Here is a 13999-nt window from a genome sequence, read left to right on the forward strand (position 1 = left end):
ATGCTAAGTTCTAATATTGGTCGAAATAGTTTTGACAAACATGTACAGCATTTTGTTTTCTAAATCATTCTATAAATAATGATGATATAATGTTAGGTTGTTTTTCTGCCAATTGCAAAGCTGCAGTGTATAGTGGTCTAATGTGTTGAATATGCTGAGACACATTCAACACATTAGAAACCAATCAGAACCAAAAGTTTGTCTTTTGGTTCTGATTGGTTGTTTCTGGACAGCAGCAGTCAGAGGAATTTTCACAGATTCTCTGTTTCATATTCTACTGTCAGAAACTTTTAACAAATATTCATCCATCCATCATCTAACACACTTATCCTTTCACACACACATTCACACCTTAGGGCAATTTAGAGAGACCAATTAATCAATTAATCAATTAATTTTTGAGAAATTTTACCTGATCAGCTTTTATATAGAAAGTTTTAATAATGTTTGTTGTGCTGTTTTGAACTCTGAAACTGATCTGGTGTTTTCTCCATTGATTTTGGAGTCAGGAATTTTATTTTCCTGTGTCTGTTTTGATTTTCTAAATTTGTGTAAAGCCTCGAATTTCCATAATGCCCAGTGTTAGCAGAACCTGGGTTTGATAACCTAGTGACACTAACCTAGTATCACTAGGTTAGTGTCACTAGGTTAGTGCCACCTGGGTGTGGGTCGGCGTAAAGGCCGAGCCGGGCTTAGATTGGCCTTTGCACCAATGGCAACGTGAAGGCCCTCCATGCAACCAGTGGAGGTTGGTCGCATGGACGTCTGTCTTTCCTCTGACCTCTCAGATTGATTGAAGGTCTGTCTTTGGTTGTACTCCTCTGTTTGCCACCTGGGTGTGGGTCGGCGTAAAGGCCGAGCCGGGCTTAAATTGGCCTTTGCACCAATGGCAACGTGAAGGCCCTCCATGCAACCAGTAGAGGTTGGTCGCATGGACGTCTGTCTTTCCTCTGACCTCTCAGATTGATTGAAGGTCTGTCTTTGGTTGTACTCCTCTGTTTGCGACCTGGGTTTGGGTTGGTACAAAGGCCAAGCCAGGCTATGCATGGAGACCCCCGGTGGCTTGAAGGTCTGTCTTTGCTCAGTTTGCAGGGGAGCCTCTGGTTGGGTGGAGACTCTAGGATGGTTGTTTTCCTGAGCAAGTTTCAACTTCACCTTCAGGTCTGCAACCTGACCCTGTAGAGATTTCACTGTTTCCTCCTGTTCTTTGAACTTGGAAGCTTGCTCAGTGTGACGTTTGAGCTGCTCCTCATATTTAAGTCTCACTCTATATTCTTCAACCATGACTTCTATCAGACCTTTGTTGCGGGAGGCGTATTTTTCAGCCTCCCTCTTGTAGTAGTCCAACTGTTGAAGAACGCTCTTGTCGGCTGTAACTTTGGTAGAGCAAGAAACCTTTGATGCGTGGATCTCTGGCACGTTTCTTTCATGTTCACGTTTGACTCGCAGGTGATGTTCTTTTACTACCATGTTTTGCAGTTTTTGAATCTCCTCCTGCTGTGATTTGACTTCAGCCTGACATGCAATCCTTCGTTCTCTTTCCTCATGGAGATCAAAAATCTTACCCTGCAGTTCTTTTTTAAGATCGTCTACCTGCCTTGTGAGATCGATGACGTGTTGGCTTGACTCTTCCACGACTTCCACCGAGGGGGTAATCTTGAAGCCAGCAGAGGGAGTTGTTTCCTGCTCGACTTCCAATGATGTTGGATTCTCTAAGTCGCCGGAAGGACTTGATTCCCCCTGGATCTCTGTTGATCCGTCTTCCGGCTCAATGGGGCTGTCTGTGTCTTCCTCGAAAGGGAAAATGACAGCGTCGTAGTCGACTTGGATGTTCAGGTCCATAATGTCGACCCATGAAAGCTCAGGTGGAAAAGCTTCATGTTCACAAGCAATCTGTTGTTGCTTCATGTCGATGTTCTGGTAAATTCTTGCTTCTCTGAAAGGCGTGTAATATCTGGAATCGATATCCCGCTTGCTTCGATTAATTTCGAACGTGCTCTGAAGAGTGATCTGTCGTGATAGAACTGAGGAACAGGTCTGAGAAAACGCTGTCTGTGAGCTACATTCAAGAGAGAGACTCCTTTGTGGTATCATAGAGTGATGACATCACTGCGGATGTCATTGACACCATTGGAACTCAACATTCTACTGTCGTCTGATGCAGCCCCGGGTCCAGAAGAGTTTAACAGGTGGGACATTTTGGGGGGACAAAATGAATACATAGCAATAATAATAATATTACTCAAGTAAAAGAAAAAGGTACAGTGCAGTAAAACTACTTGTATAAGTACCTTTTTTCCAAATAAGTTACTCAATCTATTCTAACAAGTATTACACATACACATGTGAACATAAGCAACAAGCCTACAGTAGCCTACAGGTTACTTGTTAACAAGCTTAAGATGCTGTATTGGTATCAGCTAGCCATCATTTAGCTAACATTACCTGCATCCAACAGCATGCATCAACTCAGTCGGTTGGTTTGGGGGGAAAACTGTGCAAAGTTTTTTGCGTTTTGCTGGTTTGCTGCCATGATTCCAATACACACCTGCGCAGCTCTGCACAGCAGCAGCAGGTCTCCTTCGCTGCTGCACAGGTGTAAACCCACCGCGAGCGTCTTATCGCTCATGTTGCGTTTAAAGGCGGCTCGGAAAAGCAGGTTATGATGTGTTAACAATGGATTAAAAGTTTTAACTGCTGAAAAAAAGTGACAGAAGGCACGGATCTTGGGAAGTACGGATGCCCCTACTGTATCAAATCGATATAGGAATAACAGAGAGTTGGCCGCTTTAAGGTAAAAACAACAAACAGCTTCCAGCCCAGGGGGGCTACGGCTGACTTTGTGGGCGCCAATGCAGGTAAGACATTAACTCCTTCTAACCTCTTCAGCAGAACAACTTCCCCTGAAGATGGCTGGTGATAAACTGGGAGCACCGAGTCTTTCCAGGAACCTTTCTTACAGTTTGCCTCAAACTACGACAGCGCCAGATGGGTGTCTCCCAGAAAACTCAATTTGCAGACACATCCTATAGCCTCGTCGTGTAATTCAAATTGACAGTTTGAAACCTTCGCTGTGTGCCAATGACGAATTTGGGATATAGGTGAGAAATAGCAGGACAGATCCTGAGTGTCAGCAGCAGGAATAGAGCGGTGTGTGTGTGTGTGTGTGTGTGTAGAGTTGAGCACTTCCCAACATGATCCCTTGAAAATGGAATAGGACTGAAGTACTAACTTATGAAGTGTCGCATTTAGAAAATTTAATTCAAAGACATTTGTATCTTGTTATACAGTAGACATTTTACTATCCTTCCTAAAATGACCCATTTTTAAATTTGAGCTATTATGCCTCCTTGAACAAGTTAGAGTAAGTCTATGGGCTATACAAAACCTGTTCATTACATTTTTGCACAAAATCATTCATTTTACTTTGCACTTTTCTAAGTACAATCTGTCTCATTTGTCTTTGAGATTTCTTCAGCTCTATTACTTTGAGTTCCTTTCAGAATGAGCTGTTTAAGGGCCTCTTGTCACTTTAAATCCAAATTATCTCCAGCTGGCCACGCCCCCAAACTCAACCGCTTACACCCGCGCGTGAAAATGACTGCAAACAGATGCGCAACTGCGCGACCGCACAGGTTTGAAAAGCAGAAGTGAAGCCTCATCCACATCAAACAACAAAGTAGCAAGTGATTTCTAGAAGACTAAACACTTGTCTTGTCCAGCAGCCATTTTGAAACAGCGGTTAAAACCAACTAAGCAGATGCGCTGGAGCTCCCCTTGGGTTGCTAGGTGATGTGGTTGCTAGGTACCTGCCGATTTGTGACGTTACATTCCAAAGGTTTTTTTGAAAAGGCTGATTTTCCAGACGCTAAAAAATATTAACTTATTGCCCAAACAAATGTCTGATTTGGCAATAAGTCTCTAAGAGGTTGTAAATGGATGTTAGAAAAACGTGGAAAATGGGAATTTTGCTTAACGTAAAAAAAAGGGGGAAAAAGTACTAATAGAAGAAAATAGAAAGAATAGCAAAACTGTTGGAACATGTATAAAAAAAAAATTATACTGTAGTTTCTCTGTGGCAGCTCAACAATCAGCAGGTTTATCAGGTTTTCCATCTTGTGTTTGCCGGTTTACACATCCACGCCGCTTGTTGTCCGTGAAACAGGAACTTCCAGCTGAAAAAATCAATCTCTCAGTCCGGTGTCCCAAGTGTTTCACGCCAAGCTCCAACCCGATCGACTCCGCGTCATCGATGTCAAGAAGGAGAAGCTCGCCCTCCACTCGTCCGATCTCCGCCAACGAGTCCCTCCTCCAGCGCCGAGAGAGCGCTCTGTGGCAAACACATCAAACGAGATTACATATTTAGAGCAAGGGTATATTTACTCCCCTTTGGAGACGTATTTAATTTGGTTGTTGCCTTGACAACAACTCCGGTCACACAAAGAAGAGAGGCTGCGGGGTTGGCTGTAATTATAGAGGAAGGGCCCCTTGATCAGAGGCTTTAATCAGAAAAAATGAATATGCTCAGGCTTTCATGCAGGCCCTGTGGCAACTCACACATGACCTTAAACACCACGTAATCACAGGCAGAAGAATTAAGATTCATTATTGCAGCTGAACTTGCAACCTCCTGAAATGGGGGGAAGATGGAGTATTATTTTTAAAAATTTGACCCGTCGGATACGGAAACCACTTTTGCTCCAGGTCACTTCAAGATCCCTTTAAGGAACCAAACAGCCGGCTGGATTAACTTCTTCAGCGGCGTCCCAGTCCGGGGTGCGGGACAAAATAAACCGTCTCGGTGTCAAACATGTCTCATAAATATTTTCTTTCCGACGGTGAAAGACGGAGTTCAAGAATAGGATCTTAGCTTAGCTTAGCCTGGCGTCTTTATTGGGAAAATCCCTCAAAAAAGATTTTCACCCACACCTTCTGTCTTCACTCGCTTCACCACCTTTATCTTCCCTCCTCTTCTACTGAAATCCCCCTCTTTTTCAACTTCTTTTACTCTCTCAACCTTAACAAAGACAGACGCTGTAACTTACAGCCTGTAAGATTAACTTAAAGGGGCAGTGTCATGTACAATTGACTTTTTGTTTAGCTTTACATCCTGCCATGATGTTATTCCCTCATCAGAAACATACCCGGAGCGTTGCTTTGATTCTTTCATGTACGTTTGAGAACTTCTTTAATCTCTCGTGGCACCCCGTTCATCTTCCGCCTCACAGAGCAGCCCTCCACTTCACCGATTTTCTATACGTGTTATAGCTAAGTGTTGATTTTTCTTACAATCTTCAGTTCAAGTGTCAATGTTGGTGTTGGTTCTGAAAGAAGACCTGAGATCGCCTCTGGAAGAAACTCTGAATTTGACAGATTGAGAGACTAATTTCTAAACCTTTCGCTTTTCTTTTAGTTTCCACAGAGAGAAGGAGAAGCAATCAGAGGCTTGATGAGTTAGCGATTTGGAAGAGATGCCCGATCTATTTATCTCACGTCCGGAATAAATAATTTAAGTTAGCAGAGGCAGAGGCACTTAGCAAAGCTGCCTGTGCAGCTGCTGAATCTCTCAAAAGTCAATTATTTTTTCAAGAGACCCCAGTGCTCACCTTTGATTGGAAAGGTTTTGAATATAAAATAAAATAAATAAATGAGACCAACTTTGTTTTTTTGGTTTTTTTTAAAAACAAATCAATACCAGGTTCTAAAATAATTTGAATCCAACTTCAAAGAGCAAAATAGATAGTAAAGACATTTTTTTATCAAACAGAAAGAAACCAAAATCAAAAGGTGCGTTAACGATGGTAAAAGGAAAGATGTCGGCTTTGCGGCCTCTGTTCAAACTGCACGTTTATTTCTAAGCAACAAGAAGTCAAACATTTTACTCGACGGAGGATTATTCACAAGTTAGAAATATCGAGAGTCCTGAAACATGTAAGGATAGAAGTGTGTGAGGCTTCAGGTGTGTGAGGCAGGACTGAAGCGACATGCCGTGTAGCAGATATTACAGGAAAACACCTTCAAACTGAATCTGTTCAGTAATAGAGGAGCTCAAGTCTCCGTCAGTCTCACCAGCTTCTTGAGAACTCATGGAAATTCACACAAAAATCAATAAATCCCTGCACTTTTTTGCGCTAGCACATAAGTTTATTGGAGAGTTTTCTCAAAAATTGTCAAAACCTTTCTTACCTGTACTAAACAGCTGCCTCAGCCTTAATTGATGTCAGATTATAGTCCATAATCCATACAGCGAGGAGTAAAAAGTTGCATTTACCTTCAGAAATAAATTTCGCAAATAATTCCAAATTAGTACCACAGACGCTAAGATTTTTGTTGCAATAAAACACAAAAAGAATCACAAGATCCTGGAGGGGAACTGAAAAAATGCTCAGTAATATTTAATTTTAGGAATTCATTGATATTGTAACAGTTTGTGAACAGGTTTTATCAATACATTCTGGCACTACCGGCCCTTTAAGAGCATTCATGACCTTGATTTGGCCCAAAACGAAAACAAAGAGTTTGACACCCCTGTTTTAAGCCATAAATATACTGTCTGTTTTGCTCCACTAATCTGGAACAAACTTCCGGAAGACTGCGAAACAACCGAAACACTGAGTTCCTTTAAATCAATGCTAAAAGCTCACCTGCTTAGAGTTGTGTTTTATTCATAAAAACTGGAACATTGATCAATATATGGTGTCTATTTGTTTGATTTTGATGAAGCCATATGACAAAATGTAATGTTCGTTGATTGTTTCGCGTTCCGTTTCTGTATTATGTGTTTACGGTGTAAAGTGCTTTACACCGTAAAGTTTCATTTGCAAAAACACATCCTTCTGAATTTTTTTTTTACCAGTAGCTGCATTTACATTACAGATGTGTGCACATTTTTGTCAATATTCTGCTAATGGTAAAAACAAAAATAATAAAATTTTGCAGTTGCGTTTTTTTTATTAAGAAATTAAATTAAAATCACATATAAATAAGCTTGTTCACACAATAAGCGATAATCAAGGCACCGACAGAAGAAAGCAGTTAAACATATCTGGCAGGCAAATTCAGTTAGTTCTAATTAGTCTTCAAAGTGTGTTTGCTAGTTTTTATTAGTTATTATTAGTTAAATATTGATTAGTTTTAGTTGAGTTTTTATTGGTTATAGGAGTAGTTGTAGCTTGTTCATAGGTTCAGAATTCAAAAAGATCAAAGTATTGTATTGTGATTATGTATACATTGATTGTGCAATGAAGAGATACCATTTAAAAAATGTTTTTTAAAAATTAAATCTTGTTGAACAACCAACTGACTGGCGCTATGTCCCAACTTTTGCTGTCACCATTTTGCGAACTACCATAAATGGAGCCAGGAGGATTGTGGGTTATCGTCATCATTTCCCAACAGCTGACGCAGACGGCCTGTGTGAAGGGAAAGAATCAATTTCCCAATAATTTAACGAAAGGCTAATTAATTGATTCATTAACACGGAAACAAATGATGTTATGTTGATCATTTCAGTATGTTTTAGTTAGTTTTTCATATGATGGCAATAGATTTTTCCCATTAGTTACCGTTCTCATTTATTTCAGTTAAAAAGGTTTTCTCAATTTCAGTTTTCGTTATTTTGTTAGCTTTAGCTTGCTATAACAAGTTTGCTGCAAGCAGGACGTGTTACGGTCTTTAAATTGTCACTTAAATTTTCACCAGTCTTTGCAAAACGGCAAAAAATAATAATAATAATAATAAATGCATGACTTAAAGTTGCTGAATCACCAGACTCTAACTTCAAATCGTGCTCTGGGCGAGACAAAATCTAGAGATGAATTTAATGAAAATCAAGCGCAAACATATTTGAACCTATCGCTAAGCCATGTCACTCTGCTGTCACGTCAAAAATAGAAAGAGTAATAAAGTGAGAGACGTGCACACACACACACACACACACACCAAAAAAAACAACAAAAAATAACAAAGAAGACACAGACGCTGACTTGACAGAGGACTTTTCGGGCTCCGTCCAACAAGAGGCATGTCTCATCTCCCTGAATGATTTCAAGTCCAGGCGCTCCAAATGAGAGGGCCCTGAAGCAAGGGTGCAATCTCCGCGAGCTAAATCACTGGCCTGTGCTCATCGGCCGTAAACATGTCACTGCTGAACTAGGTCATTCCTCTCCGTGCGTGCACATCAAACAGGGGGACCTCCTCTCCAGCACCGGCTGGCATCGCTGCTGCTGCGCCCCCCCCCACACCTCCACTCTCTTTTGTCTCTGTGACATGTCATCACCTCTGGCCCTGCACGGCTGCATGCCGTGCAGCAGAGAAGACGTTTGAACCAACATGTCTGTCGGCCGTAGGGGAGTCTGTGTGAAGAAGAGACGGTGAGAATGGAGACGTTTTGTCAAACTGCAAGGGGAAGAAGTCTCACTTAGGTGGAAAATAGAGTTTCTACTTAAATGAGAGTTTCACACAAAAAAAAATCTTTCTTTCTGCATTATCTTTTTCAAACCTTCTGTCACCGCGTGAGAAAAGATAGGAGATGTGTGTGTGTTTTTTTTTGTTGTTTGTTTTTCTTTCTCAGACACTAAAACCAAATGACAACTCAGCCTCCTATTCTGTGTCACTGATTTCTCAGAAGTCTCCACTACAGCCTGCCAACATTATCCATTAATCATCTCGCCGAGCTCTTTTCCAAGATGCCTTGTTAATGCGAGGCAGAAGTTAGAGGGTGTTTTTAAATTTATTTTCGGCTCACGTGTCGGCTGCATAAAACTTCGTTTTCTTTTCCTCCTTTTCTTTTCACTCTCTGACCTTGGTTGGTTAGGTTATAGCGACTTTCAAAAACGTGTGACTTACTGCTTAGCAACACAGGTTTAGAACAAAAGAGATGATATGCAGGGATTAGGACTCGAGTTTTAGAGTGTCTTGCAAACGTTTTCACGTCCCTTGAAACGTTACAGCTGCAGACTTTATTTTCAAGTGAAACCCATCTTATCCACCAATCTCTTATTCTGCCACAAAAGTCTGAAAATCGTACAGTAGCTGCGTTTTCTATTAACCATAAAATTGCGCAAATTGGAAATATATATATATATATACAGTACAGACCAAAAGTTTGGACACACCTTTCTAATTCAATGGGTTTTCTTTATTTTCATGACTACTTATAAGGCAAGAAATCCCACTTATTAACCTGACAGGGCACACCTATGAAATGAAAACCATTTCAGGTGACTACCTCTTGAAGCTCATCAAGAAAATGCAGAGTGTGTGCAAAGCAGTAATCACAGCAAAAGGTTGTTGCTACTTTGAAGAAACTAGAATATAAGGGGTATTTTCAGTTGTTTTACACTTTATTGTTTAGTGCATATTTCCACATGTTATTCATAGTTTTGATGCCTTCAGTGTGAATCTACAATGTCAATAGTCATGAAAATAAAGGAAACTCATTGAATTAAAAGGTGTGTCCAAACTTTTGGTCTGTACTGTATATATTTTTTTTAAACGCTCAAGGGAAAAACGCCAATTTAAAAAAAAAAGGTTTTTGATCAAGTTTCTGTGAATGGATGAGGTGGTTTTTCGGCTATATCCAAATTAGTGTATTTTACTAAACTCACAAGTCATGTGATCAACAGCCGGAAGTCACTACTGCCGGAAAAGTCAAAGAAGAAGATGGCAGGAAGTGGTGAGAGGACAATGGTGCTGTAAGCTTTTGAATAAGCTTCTACACTTGAGATTTTCTGTGTTTGTTTATTTGAATCCCCGTTAACCACTGCTGTAACAATGGCGACTCTTCCCGGGGTCCACATCATAAAACCCCCCCAAAAAACATTTAATTGCGTTTTGTGTTTAAGGGAAACGCCGTAATTACCAAAATTGTGTTCTTTCTACATTAGAGGAACATTGAGTTTTTAAGGAAAGGAAATATCCTACGCTTTAAATATTTTACGGCGTGTCATTCAAAAGTTGCACATAGACCATGGCTGGTGCCGTCGAGAGCAACATTTAGGGAAACACTCTGGAGGAGCTGCATAAATCCAGCCATAACAATAACTGACTTTCCATTATTACACACTGCCAGGCATGAGTCAGAAATGTGCTTCCTGAAAAGAAGGAAGGTTTAAACTACAAACATGTCAACATTTATGTGCTAATATGGAGTTAATGTTGTGATTTCACCAAGGCTTTGGCGCGCTTATTTACACTAAGGCCTGAGAGCACCTGAAATGTGACCTTCACTAAAAATGATTCACAAGAAAAGTCAGCGAGAAGTTTATGTGATGAGTCAATGAATAATTAGAGAGACTGCACTCTTATAACAGAGGACGTCCAAACGAAAGCTTGTGCTTTCAGGAAGTGACGGAGGAGTTTTAGAAATGGAGGGTGTATAATTAGTAACACAAAAAACTGAAAGAGAGAGAAAACGGCACCACTGAACAGTCTGTATGTAGCAAACTCGCTTGTACTGATGGATTTAAGCTTCAGTGCAAAAGAGTCATGGCTATTGAATTATTGAGAACAAAAATATATGAGAGAAAGACCCCTTGCCAGGAAGTTTGCTAACTTCCTTGCTAGGGTGTTTCCTAGCAAACTCCTCAACTTGTCTCAGTTTTATAGAATTCAATCTAAACACTGAAGTTGAGTATCTACTATGCAACCCCAGAAGCAGAACCAAACATGGAGAAGCAGCATTCAGCTTCTAGGCTCCTCTTATCTGAAACAAACTTTCAGATAACTGGAAACCAGCTGAAACACATTAAGAAATCAAGGCAAGCCAGCGTTAATGTTTTATAGCCTTAAATCAAGGCTAAAACCCCACATGTTTAGAGCTGCCTTTGATTTGAAGTAGGTAAAACATTGATCAACATATTTGATGTGTTGCTTGATGATGTCATTTGACATTAAATGCGCAATGCAAATAAACTTGGCAGAATCCAAAATCTAAACCCCATCAAACAGCACTGGGACGGGACGGGTGGGGATGGAAAGCTGTTGGATGTTTGGCCGTTCTTCTCTTTCAGAACCGAACCATAAGCAATCTGAGAAACTATCTGGTTGAAGGCTTAATCAAGACTAAAACGAATAAAAACAATCCAGGACTGACCAGTGGCGCAGTTGCTAACACTGTTGCCATGCGGCAAGATGGTCCTGGTTTACAAATTCAGTCTGGGGTCTTTCTTCATGGTTCTCTTCGGGTACGCCGACTTCCTCTTACAGTCCAAAAATGTGACTATTAGCTTAACTGACCTCTAAGGGTTTAACAATACTTAAAACTCATAAGACTAGACACGGTACTGATTTTACGAGAACGAGACAGGACGGGGTTTTAATATTACCTTCAAGAAAACATCAAAGATCAAATCTGTGCTTTGAAAAGGTCTTTATTCTGCATTTTTATATACTTTAGATTTCCACAAACTCAAGAAGCTGATCTTTCATTGTTTGATTTGTTTCCAGTTCAATTGAGCTGATAGACTGGGCTGTGATTGCTTTAGAGCTTAGACATCCACCCAGCGGTTGTAATAGCAATGCTTTCTGCATCTAAACAGCTTGGAGTACTTTCACCTTTGCCATGTCTTGTCTGTCACTCTTTTGCATTTGTGGTTCCAACTGGAAATCCCAAAAGGCTGCCATAGAAATGATTTAGGTGTTGTTAGGGCGTCTTCTATTCCAACTTCTTCAGGCAAAGCCATAGCGACCGCACCTGGGAGGGTCTCACGAGATAGCATTTACCTCAACGAGAAATATTTTGATGTTTTAAGGTTGCAAGATCTTGTAAGATCTTGCAACCCTAATTCTTGTTACACCCATGTTGGCCTTTTGTTACACCCCTGTGTGGTTGTTTGCCCTGTCTGTCTTGGGTGTACCCCGTCTGTCACCCAATGGCCGCTGGAGATAGCCCCCATGTCCCCTCACAACCCTGCAAGACAATGGAGAAATGGAAAAGCTAAAAAGCTAAAAATCTTAAATAAGTGAAACAAACTTGTGTGTTGGGCACTGCTTCTTGGCGCAGTGTGTTGACTGGTCAGTGACTCGTTGTCCAGCCGTCTCTCTTCATCTCGTTTCTCTGTCTCTCTCCGTTCTCTTCTTCTTTGCTCCTTTACAACTGACTCGGCTCTCACCCGTAGTCATAGGTCAAGTGTTTCCTGACACGTCTGCATGTATACGAGTCGTCATGCCAAGGTCAGAGAGAGAGAACTGTTGCTCTTTCAAACTTGTCTGTTTACATTTTCCAGAGGGAGGGTTTTCCCATAACTTCCCCATATAAGAATGTCCGTCTGGAGCCAATGTTTAAGTCATGGTGTGAGACTTGCATAGGACAAATAGGAGGGTTGTACAAGGTTGTATTGTATTTACTTAGTTTTAACCTAGACAAAAAAAAACAAAAAGCAAAAACTTTAAATATAATTTGTGTTTGGACAACCTCAAACACATTCTGATTATGTTGAATTTAATGTCATGTTTAGCTGTCTTGGTGAGAGTGGTGGAAAATACAGGAAAGCACCTTTAGGGTTCGTTTTTCAGCTTTATTTAAAGTTACGAATGACATTTCATTGCATAACTATTTATGATTTCAAAACACTGCTAAGCAAAAGTAGGATGATGCAGCAAACCAGCATGAATAAAAGAAACTATGCCAGTGTTAAAAAAAGGAACCAAAGCATGAAGAGGAAGTATCTTTTTTTTTTTTCCGTTTTTGAAGGGGAGAGCGGTTTGTTTGAAGAGCCGTTGGTGGGTGATATGTTTCAGAAGTTCATCTCATGTCGGTGAACGTTGAACGGGTAGTCCATGTGAAAGCTCTTGGCTTGCTCAAAAACATAAAAGAAGCTGTGAACAGGGAATGAGGAGGGATTAATACAAACCAAAGAGGCTGACAGACTGAACTAATATGTGAATTCAAAGGACGTTGGTTTAAGGAGCACAATGCTGACAGAAGGAGTTGTACAAGAGGCGCATCCAGCGTTACGGCATGAAAGGAAACCACCGCCAGGCAGCCACAGCTTAACTCCGCCATCTGACAGCCCACAAAGCACTTTATTCTACAAAGACAAATTATTTTTGATGGATTCTGGAAGAAAAGAGAAACCCAGCTGTCAAAAGGTTTCAGCAGGAGAATGCCACATTTGGTGCTTGGACAAATGAAGCGAATCGTTTTAGCACTAATTTGCTATTGCCAGATCTTGTGAGTGAAAGACAAAGTCCTTTTGCAAAATTTATAACATCATTTTCTGTTGACCTACTTCAGTCTGTGTTGCACAACATTCTGCACACTGCATACGGTATAAGACCACTTCCCACTTTGCAGATTACTACGATAAAGGCTGAGGGCTAAATGATAATACAGACGTACTAACACACCCTGTAGACCAGCAGAGATTTTAAATTCTATCATTTTACAAACAGAGACACCCTGCATTGATTGGAGTGTGAGATGTTCCTGATGTTTTTCAGGACTCTGTCAGCAGCATTTTGAACGAGTAACAACTGCCTGACGGATTTTCTATTTTTTATTTGAAGAGGCGGGTAAAGACCCCATCACAGTAATCTATTGTTGTGGAAAAACTTTGCAGCATTAAGTTGGAAGAAATTCTAAATGAATTGACTGTCAAGGTCTGTTGTCATATGATAATAAGCAGTATAAAATTGTGCTTTATCAATATACTTATGGTAAGAGTATATTGATAGTTCCCCATATTCTGAGCTAGAGAGATCATAAAGATGTCGAATAAAAGCGCCCCTAGAACGGAGCCTTGAGGAACTCCACATGTGATCTTTGCTTGGATTTGCGATTGCCAAATAACACAGAGTAACCGCCGTTGCCATGTGAGATTTCTTGATATTTTGATTTTAGTGTACCTATCTTTTAAATTCCAAAATGACTGCAGTGCGGTTTCTCATATTTAGTGATGGTGGGTACTGAGTTTATGAAACACTTAAACATAATCTTGGCAGACAATATTAAAAAAGGCAAAACCAATAAATGTTTTGTCTGGGAACAGAGATCACA

Source organism: Xiphophorus hellerii, chromosome 8 (genome assembly GCF_003331165.1).
Source record: "Xiphophorus hellerii strain 12219 chromosome 8, Xiphophorus_hellerii-4.1, whole genome shotgun sequence".
NCBI classification, from domain to species: Eukaryota; Metazoa; Chordata; class Actinopteri; order Cyprinodontiformes; family Poeciliidae; genus Xiphophorus; species Xiphophorus hellerii.